Below are 16,880 nucleotides of genomic sequence, written 5' to 3'. Positions count from 1 at the left end.
GCATTCTATTATTCTATTTCCCGACAGCTATTATGGTGTGAAGTGAAGCTGGCAAGTGGATGCTGAAGACACAGCATCCTAACAGAGTTGGTCGGTCGGTTGGCCGCCAGTCGTGTCTTCTTCCTGTTCAGAAATTATGTTAGCCATCTTCGGTTACATGCAAAACAGATGTTTAGTAACTCCATTTTTTGGCTTTGGCTTGTAATGAAATTTATTTGCCATGTGTCCCTGGTGGAGCAGGACATAATGACAAGGGACATGCAAGCCAGCCAGCTAGTCCTTTGCATTGCCAGAGATACTTTTCTAGATAAGTTTTTTTTCTCCCATCCTCTTCCCTAGAAGCTCTCCACAAGAATGTAATGAAGTCCCATCTTGTGTGTGTTGTGACTTTGGTTTTGTTCGCAAAAAAAGTGCATCTTTGGGACAGTCAGGCAGCCAGGCTGTTGCCCTCCGGCAGCTGTTGCGACTTGAACACTTTTGCTTGAGTTCATATTTTCATGTAACACCAAAATTAGTTCTTAGGATAGTTCTTTGTTTTCGACTACTTTAAGGATGGGAGGGGTGAGGGAGTGGTCGGGGTCGGGAATATAATTTTTAGTTTGTAAAACTTCGTGTTTTGATTTTTTCTTTCTTTGCAAAAGGAGTTACAGAATTCTCTGGAGAATTTTTGGGAAGACAACATTTTATTTTTGGTTACAGTGGAGGATAAAAATAAAGCAAAACTTTAAAAAAATTATATTTTTTTAAATCCACGACTAAGGTTTGTGTTGTCTTTGATGCCTGCTCTTCTCTTCAAATGAAAGACTTGTGGTTGCTATTTACAGAGTGATTTTATTTACAAATTACATTCTAATTAGGTGCACTTAACACTAATAATGTTATCGGATGTGTTTCGCACTCTGCGATCCCTACTCAGTTACTCTGGGTTGTGTGTTGTAACACTCGTAACGTGCGAGTTCAATAACGTCAACACTTCCCCTCAACACACATACCCAGACACTACATTTTCATCCTAATTTATTTGCAACCATTGCTCCTCTTTCGGCTTCCCCTGAATCCCGTACTTGCAACGGCTCGACAATATTCGACTTAACGCTGCATCCACTCGAAACTATTTGATGTTGAGGGCTCCCCCACATTGTCGACCGTAACGCGTTCTGCACTTATTTGCATTTGTTGTTGCTGCAGCCATGAACACCTTTTTCTGAGGTTCGTTGAACAAAAATACATTCCCCACTCTTTTTGCTGTTAGCACAATTTTCCCCTTGTCTATTACACTCGCACATTTCTTTCCAAATTTGACGTCGTGAATCGCCGCTACTCTACCTACCGATATGAAGTTGCATTGTACGTTCGGCACAAACAACACGTCCTTGAGCACAACGTAACCCTCGTTGATCTGCACTCCTCCTTCTCCTTTGATTCTATAGTTTTTCCACCAGCTAGGGAGATTACTTCTCGATGCTCCTCAAACAAACTTCGATCACTACACAAGTGTGAGGAAGTACCGCTATCTAAACACCAAGCGTTCTTGTTGAGGTTGTTGTTGTCGATCATCGCTAAACTTGTGTACGCATGCTCACCCCTTTTTCTCTGCCTTTTCGCATTGCGCAGCATAATGGCCTCTGCCGTCGCAGTTGAAGCAATTGTTGTTTTTCCGTGTTCGGTATCCTCTATACCTGCGTTGTTGTTGGGACTTTGCTGATTTGCGTTGTAACTTTTTCTATTGTTTTAGTTGTTGTTTGCTTTATGTGCGTTGTAATTACTCCTATTGTTGTTGGGATTTGCGTTGTAATTTCTACTTTTATTGGGGTTCCATTTATTTTGCGCCATAAATGCCATTGAGGAATTTGCTGATGTGATGCCCATTAAAGATTTTCTCACCTCGTTTTCTTCGACCAATTTTACCTTTAGAGCAGACAAAGTTGGTAAATTATCTCTCGACTCTATCGCATCCACTAGAGTTGGGTAGTTCCGGAATGAACTAGTTCATTGGAACTATTCCGAGAAAGGAACGATCGGAACTAGTTCCAGCTCTTTAATTAATATAGTTCATTTTTCTTATCTCGTTCCTTTTTGATTTCGCTCTTTTTTCTTTTCCTTTTTTTCTGATCTCGTTCTGTTATCATTTTTTTCGTTTTTTTTTTGCATTTATTAACAAACTATATGGATCAAAGGAATTATTTGTAGCAAAGGGACTATTTGGAGCAAAAGAACTATAAAGAGCAAAGGAACTGTATGGAGTAAAGGAACTATATGGAGCAAAGGAAGTATAAAGAGCAAAAGGAACTATATGAAAAAAAACAAAAAAAAAAGAACGATGAAAGAGAGAGATTCAAGGGAACTATGTAGGAGTCGGAACTATATGGAGCAAAGGAACTGTATGAAGTAAAGGAACTATATGGAGCAAAGGTACTATATGGATCAAAGGAAATATATGGAGCAAAGGAACTATATGGAAAAAACAAAAAGAACGTTGAAAGAACTATTCAAATGAACTATGTAGGAGTCGGAACTATATAGAGAAAAGGAATTGTATAGAGTAAAGGAACTATACGGAGCAAAGGAACTAGTTCATTTTTACCATACGAAATGGGAAGACTGGCGACCAATAACCAATACTTCTTCATTCTGGTCTATCCACTACTTGTGTAAATTCGCACATATACTGTTGCACTGCATCATTCTCCTCCATCTTCATGCTAATTAGCTTCTTAAATAGGGATACCTTTCTAATTGGCCCTTTTGGTCTATGTATTTCGGACAGACAGTTCCAAGCCTCCTTCGCCGTCTTGCAGTTCTTAATGTGCGATAACTGAACTACTGTGATGCTGAGGATAATTGCCTTTTCATCCTTTTTCTTCCACTCATCATCAATCTCGGCATTCACTTTCTCGGCGATCACTTCTCAGAGGTCTTCATTTGAATATTCCACGACTCATAATTGTCCTCTGACAACTTCTCAATGGTGAACATTGCAGACATTTTTGTTCTCTTTTTTATTTATCGACACACGATGAATATATAACTGACACACAGTTTTTAAAAATATGTCTTCCAATTTTCTGCCGTCCACGCAATTTTAATTTAATATTTAGTTTTTACTTTACTGGTCATCCACTTTTAATTTCCTCTACTTCAGCGTAGTCCTGGGCATTCACTATTTAAGTTTTCTTCGGCGTTGATCTGGACATTCACTTTTTATTTTTCCTTTCTTTGGCGTTGATCTGGGAATCACAATTTAATTGTTCTTTATTCGGCGTTGACCTGGGTTCTATGTTGTGGCTGCTTTTTGGCTATGTCTGAGTACACTACTTATTCTTCCCTCACAGCGATCCTGGTTCTTAGCTATGTCTGGGCCCATAACCTGTTGAACTTTCTTCAAATGAAAGACTTGTTGCTCGTGTGGTTGCTATTTACAGAGTGATTTTAATTACAAATTAATTCTAAATGCCTTGTTAACCTCGAAGTGAGGCACCAGCGAAATTCTCATGCAGTTTATATCGTTGGTCAGCTAAGTACTTCGCTTTGTTACAAGAGACATTTGGGTATGAAAGGTTTTTTGTATAGAAGCAATAGCTTCGGAGAAAAATATCCCAACAAAAAACTAAGGGAGCTGATGAGGATAAGTGGCGTGATCGAAACTATAGTCATCCCTGCCTTATATTTATTTTTTATAAATTAGTTTTTCCACTTTTGTGCACCACTGTTATGTGAGTGTGCGTGTTTTTTATTTTCTTGCTAAACTCATTATAATCAACTTCATTAAAATGTAATTTTTGGTTCTACAGCATAAATCTCTTTTAGGTTAACTAAACTACTCTCCAGTTTTGTTTGGACTTAGCTGGAAGTTCTATGGGCAGCGGAAAGAGTTTGGGTGAGGTTTAGACAGAATTTGTAATTTTCTTATTTAATTGTCATTGTGGCTGGCCACACATACACACTCACATTTATTTTTTCTGGTATTTTAATTTTATTGTAAGTGATAACCGAACCTCCTGCCCTCAATATTATATGCCTCAAGAGGCTACCTCCACATCCACCCCTTTTGGTTTGAGTCCAGCCAATATTAGTTATTTTCAAAAGGGATATTTTTTGAAGTGCTGCGTAAACATTTTCTAATCAATTTTTACCATAACATTGAAATTCGTTAAAGGGTAGAGAATTTGGTTTTCCATATAGGAAACTGGTTTAAGAGGAACTCGATGGGAGAGGACATGACTAACTAATTTTCCAAAGTCATGCTTGCCATATGTGAACCTATTACTGGTTGGCAGTATATATAATATTATAATGAAGACATTGGTTTATGTGACACAGGCAAATAGGGTAACGATAACCCAACAAACAATTTGAGAGAGACACATATATTTTTAAAAATATTATATTTTGAAGCCTACCCTTAGGCGTGGATTTTTTTTTAAAAACTATTTTTTGATGCTTACGTACCTTACCAAGGCGTGAGTTTTTAAAAAATATTCTTTTATGCCTAGCCCTAGTCGTGAGTTTAAAAAACTAGTTTTTGATGCGGTCGACATAATGTTGGCGATGAGTCCATTGGAATTGGCTGGATAGCAGAATGTAAGAGGGCAAGGGGAATCTGGTTGAGATTGGAATCAACGTATCAATCGAAAGGGCCTGCGAGGAAGGCTACATTGTTGAAAAGCGTCGCATTGTCACGAATGCGTGACGGCGATAATGTACGAGAACATCTAAACGAGTTTTTCAATGCCGTGGCCAAGCTAAAATAAAATGGCGTTTTAATTGAAGATGAACTATTGGCGATTTTACTTATATATAGTTTACCAGAATCGTTCGGAACGTTTCGTTGTGCCCTGGAAACTAGGGACGAATTGTCCAAACCAGAAATTTTGCGTGTGAAAATTGTTTAAGAGTCAGAATCGAGGATATCGAAAGAAAATGACAAATCTTCTAGTGTTCTTTAAGTCAAAAGGCATGATTTGAAGAAGAAGAAGGAAAATAAATCTAAGCAAGATAGTGGGTGTTTTAGGTGCGGTAAAATCGGACATTTCGCAAGGAATTGCCTAAGAAGAAAGAGCGCAAATACTGGTGGTTTCCAAGAAGCGGATGTTAATACAAAATCAGAACTGACATTAATGACCAGAGAAGCAAATTATTTGTGTTCAGAAATGGAATCCAAATGGTGTTCGGACAGTGGATGTACGTCGCATATGAGTGCTGATAAAAAGATTTTTACGAATATAAAAGTAATGGATCAGACTCTGAACTTGGAAAACAAGAATCGTACAAAAATGTGTGGACTCGGAAATGTTTAAATCTCAGTAAAAATCCGGATTCGTTCTTTATGTACCAGACTTGAGAATGAATTTTCTGTCAGTATCGAAAATAATAGATAAAGGTTACGAGGTCAAATTTCGTAAGTACGACGCAGTTATTATTGATAAAGGAAAGAAGGTGATATTAAATGCAGAATCGGAGACTTGTATTATATTAATAACGAAGAAAATCCAGAAAAGAGGTAGAGGACGTTCGAAATTTAGAAGACGGGGAAGACCCAGAAAATTATTCCAAACGGTGAAAGATGAGGTTGAAGGTAATCAATCTGGTGATAATGAGAGAAATTCCGATGAATGTGAATATGTATACGAAGGCACCCGAACAAAGATAGATGAACCGTTAAATGCGAAAAAGCCTCAGGGAGTTACTATTGTGGGAAGTCAATTAGATGAACGATTGTCGTCAATTGGACTTCTGGCGGCTTTTGGAGCTGAATGGTGACCACATCATGTGAATGTGGTGACGGCAAATGGTTGTTACGAAATAGCAAGAATTAGGTCTGAAACCAACTGCTCAGGATCCACGTATATTCTCGAAGAGGGAAGGTGTAAACGTTTTGTTAATATTCAAAGATATAAACGACCTGTTGTTGGCCTCCAATGAACCGAAGTGTATAAATTCAGTTAACAAGACACTATCGAGATCGCCTAAGTTTGAAGAAAACAGCATGGCATGGATTTTTGAAAAATATTTTTTAATGCCTACACTTTTTTAACAATAAAAATCTCTTTCTCAAATTCTATGCCTGGTTCATATTCTAACTTATTAAATAAAACTCCTGAATCTCGTTTACAGACCTCCGCCAGCCAGCCATCCATATGTGTACCGACATTTCAAGTATTTTTCTCTTGTTGAGCAATTGAAAACTTAAGCCTCACGAAGGACACTTTATGAAGGAAATGAAAATCAGTTTTGACACCCTTTCCGGAGGAGCAGCAGCAGCAACAAGAACACTTACATACATTCTAGGTCCCTAGGTCCCAGTCCGGCATTAAAACGGGAGTATATGTAAATGTCTGGATGAGTGCATGTGTGTGTGTGTTTGTCTTCAGTCTCTCGAGAGTGCTAGGGTATTATAATTAGCACTGAATGAAGGAACGAATGGGAAAAAATGAACACCAATTTCAACTTAAGTTTCAAGAGCGTTTTTTAGCATACACTTCTGGGGTTCTCCTACACTTTGCAAAGCCTCTTACAACACTGCACCCATGTGGGTGCGTACTTTTTATGCCAAGTTTTATAGGACATCATGAGTGCTTGCGATATTGGCTTACTTATCAAGCATGCAAAAAAAAATATCATCCCATATGTAATTTTTTAAGTAAGAAAAAGAACAACAACTATGACACAAAAAAAGTTTGGCTAATGAGCTGTTAATGTGGTTCAAGAACCCTTAGGTTGAGATTTTGTTCATGGTGTCGGGATGAACATGAATTGAATTTTTTTCACTTATTAGTAGGTTTCAAAACATTTTCTTTTAAAAAATCCACGCCTATTGTAGTCAACAAAAAAATATTTTTTTTAAAAAATCCGCACCTTTAAAAACTCCGTACTACTTTATATGGACGTACTTAATCATGTTTCTAAAACATTTAATATCAAATTACAAGAATATTTATGTTACATAAATATTTATAATTGTTTTTGTTCTTTTTTTTTTTTGAGGTCCAAAGACTTTATATTTTTTGAAATGTAATTTTATTGGAATTAGTTTTTGTTGATCATAAATTTTGAACATTTTCAACAATTGTATGTTGTGCGAGGGGTGGGGGTTGCAATTAAAATTCCACGTACACCCTCAGTAATAATGTCGTACACCAAACATAGATTCAGAATTTCAATTAAAACAGCCCACCTCTTGGAAATTACGGCGGAACACAAACAAAGAGTTACTGATGGAGAAAAAACAAGCTCTGTTTTTTTTCAATTCCAATAAATTAAATAAAAGTTTTGGTTTGAATAATGTTCAAAGTATTTTTATTTTTGTACCCAAAAAATAAAAAAAAACAATTCGCTTTTATTTCAACACCGTGTTCAAATTAAATCACAACAAATGGGATTTTATTTACGCGCCTCTAGGCTTCAGAATATATTTTTGATTCTGCAAAATTTATGGCCGTTATAAATTTTATAGAAAATAAATTTTGAGCGACAATTAAAATGAGAAAAAAATACTGAGTGTATTTTTTTTTTTTTTTTTTGAATTTGTAATGAATACAAAATTGATTTTCAATTGGAAATAATATTCCGCAAAAAAATATTTTTTATTAATTTTCAAAAAAAATTACGGGTATTTCCCAGAATTAATAATTCTTTATTAGAACCATAAAAAATTCTGGGTGTGATTTGAAGTTTGGAGATTTCTCTGCACAACCCCTTTAATAGGTTATAATGGCCATAATCAATAAAAAAATCATTGGTCATAAAAAAAATTATTAATAATCATATTCTGACTTTCATTCTGGCGGATTTAGAACTCATTAAAAATTCAGTGGAGGTTCTTGGGGAATTCATATCTTACACATGCTTAACAACATTGCGTGACCGAATTAAAAGTTCAATTAAAAAAAGAAATATGGTAAAAAAAATCCAGATGTCCAAAAAATTGATGGCTTCAAAGTGAGAGCAAAAATAGCCTAATTAAAAAAAATATTTTTTTTTTTGAGAATTGTCTTTAAAAAAAATATTTTTTGAAGTTACCCTTAGGCTTGAATTTTTTAAAAAATCACTTCTGAAGTTACCTTTAGGCCTGGATTAACATAAGGCGTGGATTTTTAAAAAATTATTTTTTTGTAATTACCACAAGGCGTGGATTTTTTAAAAATTATTTTTTTGTAATTACCACAAGGCGTGGATTTTTAAAAAATTATTTTTTTGTAATTACCACAAGGCGTGGATTTTTAAAAAAATTATTTTTTTGTAATTACCACAAGGCGTGGATTTTTTAAAAATTATTTTTTTGTAATTACCACAAGGCGTGGATTTTTTAAAAATTATTTTTTTGTAATTACCACAAGGCGTGGATTTTTTAAAAATTATTTTTTTTTTGTAATTACCACAAGGCGTGGATTTTTTAAAAATTATTTTTTTGTAATTACCACAAGGCGTGGATTTTTTAAAAATTATTTTTTTGTAATTACCACAAGGCGTGGATTTTTTAAAAATTATTTTTTTGTAATTACCACAAGGCGTGGATTTTTTAAAAATTATTTTTTTGTAATTACCACAAGGCGTGGATTTTTTGTAATTACCACAAGGCGTGGATTTTTAAAAAAATCATTTTTTTGTAATTACCACAAGGCGTGGATTTTTTAAAAAATTTTTTTTAATGTTCCCAATTTTTTTTTTAATTTTTTATCGAACATTCAACTTCATTTCAAATATTTCATATATTCCATCAGGGTCATTTAATGGTCTTTCACTACCCAAACAAATTTTACGAGTACAACTTCAAAATTCCAAAAAAAAAATAATCGTGTTTAGAGTTTCAAAATTAATGCACGAATAGAAATCAACCGAACAACAACAAATAAATAAAATTGCGTATTTGCGTTGCGAACACGTGCTTTTTGTTGTTATTATGAACTTCTTTTTTTTTTGAATTTTTGAAAGGCGGATTCTGTCCGAAATCAATAATCTGTAACATGAAATGAATTTTTGATCGATTTCATTTCATTTGAACCTTCCGCGTAGTTCACAGCTTACGTTAATCAAATCAATTTCTATTCCTCTCTTCATTTTTCAGAATTCCCAAAATAAAATACATATCCCCCAACCAGATTGGGGATTTTGAATTATTTTTAGCATGTGCTAAATGATGTTCAGAATTAGCATATAAATTATTATGGCCAGTACTGTGATAGAATTGGTTTACTATACTATTTGTTATACCCTTCACCACACTGTGGTACAGGGTAGTATGTCTTTGTGTGCATATGTTTGTAACAGGCAAAAGGAAACGAGATAGAAACATGGTTCCTTTTGAGAATATGCATAGAATTACTTTCTGAGTCGATTTATGGGAAAAATCAGTTCAGATTCAGATATAGCTCCCATATATATTTTCATCCGATTTAAGGTAAATGGTGTACCAAAGTCCCTATATATCTTTCGATTTGCACGAAATTTGGCACAGCGTACTGAATTAGGCCTAGAATGATGTGTGCCAAGTTTCATGAAAATCGGTTCAGATTTAGATATAGCTCCCATATATAGTTTCGTCCGATTTAAGGTAAATGGTGTACCAAAGTCCCTATATATCTTTCGATTGGCACGAAATTTGGCATAGCATACTAAATTGCATCTATAATAATGTGTGCTAAGTTTCATGAAAAGCGGTTCAGATTTAGATATAGCTCCCAAATATATTTTTGTCCGATTTTAGGTAAATGGTGCACCAAAGTCCCTATATATCTTTCGATTTGCACGAATTTTGGTATAGGGTACTGAATTAAGTCTAGAATGACGTGTGCTAAGTTTCATGAAAAGCGGTTCAGATTTAGATATAGCTCCCAAATATATTTTTGTCCGATTTTAGGTAAATGGTGAACCAAAGTCCCTATATATTTTTTTCGATTTGCACGAAATTTGGCATAGCGTAATTAATTAGGTATAGAATGATGTGTGCAAAATTTCTTGAAAATCGGTTCAGATTTAGACATAGGTCTCATATATATGTTCGCCCTATTTAAGGTAAATGGTGTACCAAAGTCCCTACATATATTTCGATTTGCACGAAATTTGGCATAGGATACTGAATTAAGCCTAGAATGATGTGTGCTAAGTTTCATGAAAATCGGTTCAGATTTAGATATAGCTCCAATATATAGTTTCGTCCGATTTTAGGTAAATGGTGCACCAAAGTCCCTATATATCTTTCTATTTGCACGAAATTTGGCATAGGATACTGAATTAAGCCTAAAATGATGTGTGCTAAGTTTCATGAAAATCGGTTCAGATTTAGATATAGCTCCCATATATATATATATTCATCCGATTTTTTGTAAATGGTGTACCAAAGTCCCTATATATCTTTCGATTTGCACGAAATTTGGCATAGGATACTGAATTAAGCCTAGAATGATGTGTGCTAAGTTTCATGAAAATCGGTTCAGATTTAGATATAGCTCCAATATATAGTTTCGTCCGATTTTAGGTAAATGGTGCACCAAAGTCCCTATATATCTTTCGATTTGCACGAAATTTGGCATAGGATACTGAATTGCGTCTATAATAATGTGTGCTAAGTTTCATGAAAATCGGTTCAAATTTAGATATAGCTCCCACATATATTTTCGTCCGATTTAAGGTAAATGGTACACCAAAGTCTCTAAAAATCATTCGATTTGCACGAAATTTGTCATAGCGTACTGAATTAAGTCTAGAATGACTTGTGCTAAGTTTCATGAAAATCGGTTCAGATTTAGATATAGCTCCCATATATATTTTCGTCCGATTTTAGGTAAATGGTGCACCAAAGTCCCTAAATAACTTTCGATTTGCACGAAATTTTGCACAGCGTACTGAATTAGGCCTAGAATGATGTGTGCCAAGTTTCATGAAAATCGGTTCAGATTTAGATATAGCTCCCATATATATTTTCGTCCGATTTAAGGTAAATTGTGTGCCAAAGTCCCTATATATCTTTCGATTTGCACGAAATTTGGCACAACTTTATGAATAAGGTCTAGAATGATGTGTGCTCAGTTTCATGAAAATCGGTTCAAATTTAGATATAGCTCCCATATATAGTTTCGCCCGATTTGAGGTAAATGGTGCACCAAAGTCTCTGAAAATAATTCGATTTGCACGAAATTTGTCATAGCGTACTGAATTAAGTCTAGAATGACGTGTGCTAGGTTTCATGAAAATCGGTTCAAATTTAGATATAGCTCCCATATATATTTTCGTCCGATTTTATGTAAATGGTGCACCAAAGTCCCTATATATCTTTCGATTTGCACGAAATTTGTCATAGCGTACTGAATTAAGTCTAAAATGATGTGTGCTAAGTTTCATGAAAATCGGTTCAAATTCAGATATAGCTCCCATATATATTTTCGTCGGATTTTAGGTAATTGGTGCACCAAAGTCCCTATATATCATTCGATTTGCACGAAATTTGGCATAGCGTACTGAATTGCGTCTATAATAATGTGTGCTAAGTTTGGTGAAAATCGGTCCAGATTTAGATGTAGCTCCCATATATATTTTCGTCCGATTTAAGGTCAATGGTTCACCAAAGTCCCTATATATCTTTCGATTTGCACGAAGTTTGGTATAGGGTACTGAATTGCATCTATAATAATGTGTGCTAAGTTTCGTGAAAATCGGTTCAGATTTAGATGTAGCTCCCATATATATTTCCGATTTAAGGTTAATGGTGCACCAAAGTACCTATTTAGCTTTCGATTTGCACGAATTTTGGTATAGGGTATTAAATTAAGACTAGAATGATGTTGCTACGCTTCGCGAAAAGATCCATAGCTAGGCCGCCTTGTGTTTATTTATAAAAATCTTTTTTAAAAAATCCACGCCTTGTGTAAATTTCAAAAAATATTTTTTTAATCCCCACCTCACATAAAATTATAGCAACGGCATTCGTAGCGTATACGTGTTGACACTATGTATACGCCATATATGTCATTTCACAAATTTGGCATTAATTAATCGAATATGAAGAACTTTGTGTATGGTATGACACGATTTTTTTCAAGGAAACCCCATTTTATTATTCTAGAATATTCTTCAGCCAGACATAGGGGAATTTCTTTCGGTTTGGGAACTCCCAAAGTTCCAGAACTTGCTTTGATTAACCATAAATAGAATCGTAATAATTTGGCGACCAAATTTTATAATTTCTTTTCAGACCTACTTATATGGAACCATGGGTAACACATTTTTTGGTTACCTAAGTTCAATAGCCCTAACTGTAGTAATACACAAAAATATGCCTATCCACAAGATCCGCTATTTACTATTATTTTTATGGCCACAATATTTTTTATTGCCTTGAATTATAACGCCTTCTAGAATTTCGACTCATCATTTGTTACATCACATTTGGTTGCTTGATGGGGGGGCTGTGAATCATCCGTAGCCATTCCGAGCCCATGTCCACCACTTACTTATGCTGTAATTTGTAATTAAAATTCTGCGATGGTTGCTTTTTACACCAGCACGCTTACACTGGACTTCGTTGAGGTTTATTTTCATTTGTGGGTGTTTTTATTTGTTTGTTTACTTTCGAACAATTTTTTGCGGGACACTCCGATTATGGAGTTACAAAATTTTGTTTTATTATGCATAATTTGTATGTTTATTACTATGCTAGAAAAAATATTTTTTACTGGCCATCTAATCTCTCTCTCTTTGCGGTTACACTTTGGAGACAATCTCCAACTTTGTGGAGAAATGTTATGAATTTATAATTTTATATGAAAAGAACAACTCACACAGAACTATCCTGATCATGTCCATGCTCCAACTATGAATCACATGGCATAATAAAAACCAAGACCAAAAACAAATCCATTTGAAACTTCTCTCATCGAGGAATAAGTGTGAATTTATTCCGCACATTGTGTCAATGACTTCCTAGGTTCTTGCACAACTAATTCCTTTTTACATTCCTAGATTATTGTCGGCTTTGATAGTTGTTGTTGCCATTGTCGTCCAAGTCATTAACGATTCCATGGAGGTTCATTTTGATATGATGGCATGACAAGGACTATCTGACATATGTTCATGTTTTACAAAAATAAAAACACAAAATTTATTTATTATCTTTAAGATAAACCAGAAACATGACATATTTTATTGAAAAGACATATTAACAGGTGAGGTATTGGGGTTCTATATAGTAAAGGGCCTTGACAATATTAAATCTGCATCATTAGACACACAAAAACTTCTTCAAAACCTATAAATTCTAGCAATTTTTAATTGAGGGCCTTGGGTGCGTATAACTTCTGACAGTAGTCATACGCCAACCAATACCACAGAGATGCTTGAGGGCCTTGGGTGCGTATAACTTCAGACAGTAGTCATAAGCCAACCAATACCCCACGGTGCTGTAAACACCAGTTAATACAAAGCGTCAACCAACGCCCCCACACCGAAATGCAGGTACCAATCGATCACACGTATATGGACGCGATCACCTCCTTGGATGAGAAGCGTAGAAAAAACTCCTGCCTTTCTATGGGTCAGGCACCCGGTTGTAATGCAACTCCACACCGAAAAACCGACCTACGCGATTTGAATAAACCACATCCAGAAAAAGAAAACCAAACACCATATAATGTTGACGACCCCTACGCAAACTTATAAAGGTTCATAGCCAAAGCTATTACCAGTAGAACCACAGTTCGAATGTGTGCACGTTGTACAGACTAAAGCCTCTGCCCAGCTTCATAGCCAAAGCTACAACCATTAGGACTAACATGCAGGCTCTCGTAAGTAAATCAATGATTACGCCCTGTATACAAGCTGGCCATGAATACGAGATATTGGTAGCCACCATGCGAACAATTATTCCACAAGCCTGGCCTCGTCTACAGATTCACTCCAGTAGATGAGCGAATTACTATAATCCGTATAAAAACGAAGTTCTTCTACATCAGTCGCATTTGCGCCCATGCTCCGACCGAAGATAAATATGAACAGACCAACGACATTTTTTACGAGCGCCTAGAAACAGCATTTGACCGCTGCCCTGACCATGACATTAAAATTCTGCTAGGAGATTTTAATGCAAAAATCGGAAGGGAAAATATTTTTGGCCCCACCGTCGGAAAATTCAGCCTCCATGAAGAAACATCAGACAACGGCATGAGGTTGATTGACTTCGCAGCAGCAAAAAACATGGTAGTTAGCAGCACCAGAGTCAAGCATTTCGATATACACAAGACCACTAGGATTTCTCCCCATTCGAACAACGAGAAATCAAATTGATCATGTTGTGATAGACGGAAGGCATTCATCCAGTCTTTTCGACGTCCGATCGATCCGAGGAGCTAATTTCGATTTGGACCATTACCTTGTGGCAGCCAAGGTACACAACACGGAATCTCGACGTCGAAAAGCTGCAAACACAACAGGTAGCCGAGGCCTACTCCGCTCAACTTACCCAACAGCTTGACGAAAGCACCCCTTGTCCCGATAATAATATCGAAGCACAGTGTCAGAGAATTGCCCACACCCTACAAACTGCAGCAAAAGCAACACTTGGTTACCAAAAACCACCATCAAGATGCCCATGGTACGATCAGGAGTGTCGTAATGCTACTGAATTAAAAAAATTCAGCGTACAGGGCAACCCTGCGGACAGTAGCAACACGTAATGCAATGGTGAATTATCGGAAGAAAAGGAGAGACGAGAAACGTGTTTTCAGAAAAAAGAAGAAGAAAGACGTGAGTGTGAGCAAATCGAGATGTACAGGAGTCAGAATGAAGTTAGAAAATTCTACCAACGGGTAAAACACCAAACCGAAGGCTTTGGTGCAGGCACATCCTCCCGTAAAGAAGAAGGAAACCTTGTGACAGATACAGACAGTGTGCTGAGGATCTGAAAGCAGCATTTTGAAAAACTTCTGGTATCAAATAGTAACGGTGAAGAGATGATGGTATAGAGTGAATACCACCTAGCCAAGATCAGGTCATAAAAGCAATCAATCGGCTGAAGAATAATAAAGCAGCAGGAGCCGATAGATTACCAGCCGAACTATTCAAGACTAGTGGTCAGATGCTGATAAGGAGCATACACCAGCTGATTAGTACAATTTGGCTAGAGGAATGATGGAACCTCAGCATACTGTGTCCCATGCACAAAACAGGAGACAAGACGATATGTGCCAACTATAGAGGAATAAGTCTCCTTCCCATCGCATATAAAGTGCTATCTAGTGTGATGTGTGAACGACTGAAGCCAATGGTCAATGACATTATTGGACCGTACCAATGCGGCTTCAGACCTGGCAAATCCACCATTGACCAGATTTTCACTTGCCAAAATCCTGGAAAAAACAGCTCATCTAAAACACAACGACACATCTCTCACATATTGTAGCTAAAGTTTTCGAAGACAGTCCTATCCAACCATGAGTGTTTAAAGCCATGTCTCCATTTGGAATTCATGCAAAATTAATACGGCCTGCAGAATAACTTTAAGTGGCACAAGATCAGCAGTTAAAGTCGGAAATGGACCTCTCGGAGCCCTTTAATACCGAACGAGGATTCAGACAAGGTTACAGTTTGTCGTGTGATCTCTTTATCATCCTTCTGGAAAAGGTCATACGAGACGCAAAGGTGAACAGAAATGGCACTCTGTACACCAAACAGAAAATGTTACTCGCTGACGCCGATGACATCGACATAATGTGTCGGACACTGAGAGCGGTAACAGCCACCGTTGATCAATTTGAGAAGGAGTCTGCCAAAGTGGGTCTGGCAGTAAACGGCGAGAAGACCAAGCTGATGGTAGTCAACGCGCAAGACGTTAAGTAGACTCGAACCAACTGTGGAACTTGAAACCATTTCAGCATTCATTAAATATTTTATATACCTTATATCCGCCATAAACAAAACGAATGACAACAGTTTTGAAATTCCTGGACAATGATAGTGATGGCAGGGCTTGATAGTCATAGTCGATGACCGAAGAATTCAGACAGCCCAAATACTGGGAGTAGTTTTTGATAACCTACTTAACTACACCAAGCATGCCGCCTATGTCAAAAGGAAAGTCCTCAGCAAAAACAATGTCCTGAAAGCTCTAACAGGCACCTCCTGGGGAAAGGATAAAGGGACGCTCATCATGTCGTACAAAGCCATTTGTCGCTCTGTACTGAGCTATGCCGCCCCCGTTTGGACTTCATTCCTCAGCGACACCCAATGGCGCAACCTTCAAACGACCTAAAATAGTGCTCTAAGGATTGCTAGCGGATGTGTCAAGATGTCGAGCGTGGATCATCTTCATAAGGAGACAAGTATCCTTGTCAGTACAGCAACATAATGCCTTGCTTGCTAGACAGTTCCTTTTGGCCTGCCATCTGCCAAGTCACCCCAACCACCACATAATGGTGCAGGATGCTCCACCACGACACATACGGAAGGACATCAAACACTTCCGCCCAAACATCCAAGACGTCATACCATCCGACCTAAACAGATTGTCAATAGCTGCAGGTCTGAAACAGCTGCACACTCGAGCGATGAATCATGCCGTCAACGGATATTGCCTAAATAAAGTCCTTAATAAACATTCTCCAGCAATCAGTGACTCCGAAAAGCGCCTCCCCAGATCCACTAGAACAACTCTAGCTCAACTTAGACTCTTAGATCAAAATATATTTTTAAAAAAATCCACGCTTATGTTAGTTACACAAAAATATTTTTAAATGAAGAACCTGTTTTACATAAGGGCCTTTGGTGCGTATTGCTACTGTCGTTACTTATACGCCAGCCTGCGACCATGTACCGATTTGCAACTCGTTACCACGCGAAATATTTCTGCATAATTATGCAACTTTACACATCTGGCCATGTAAAAGAAGAACTGC

Source organism: Musca vetustissima, unplaced genomic scaffold, assembly GCF_032173495.1.
Source record: "Musca vetustissima isolate MV318-11 ecotype Yass unplaced genomic scaffold, APGP_CSIRO_Mvet_v1 utg23152, whole genome shotgun sequence".
NCBI classification, from domain to species: domain Eukaryota; kingdom Metazoa; phylum Arthropoda; class Insecta; order Diptera; family Muscidae; genus Musca; species Musca vetustissima.
This window is presented reverse-complemented; position numbering follows the sequence as displayed.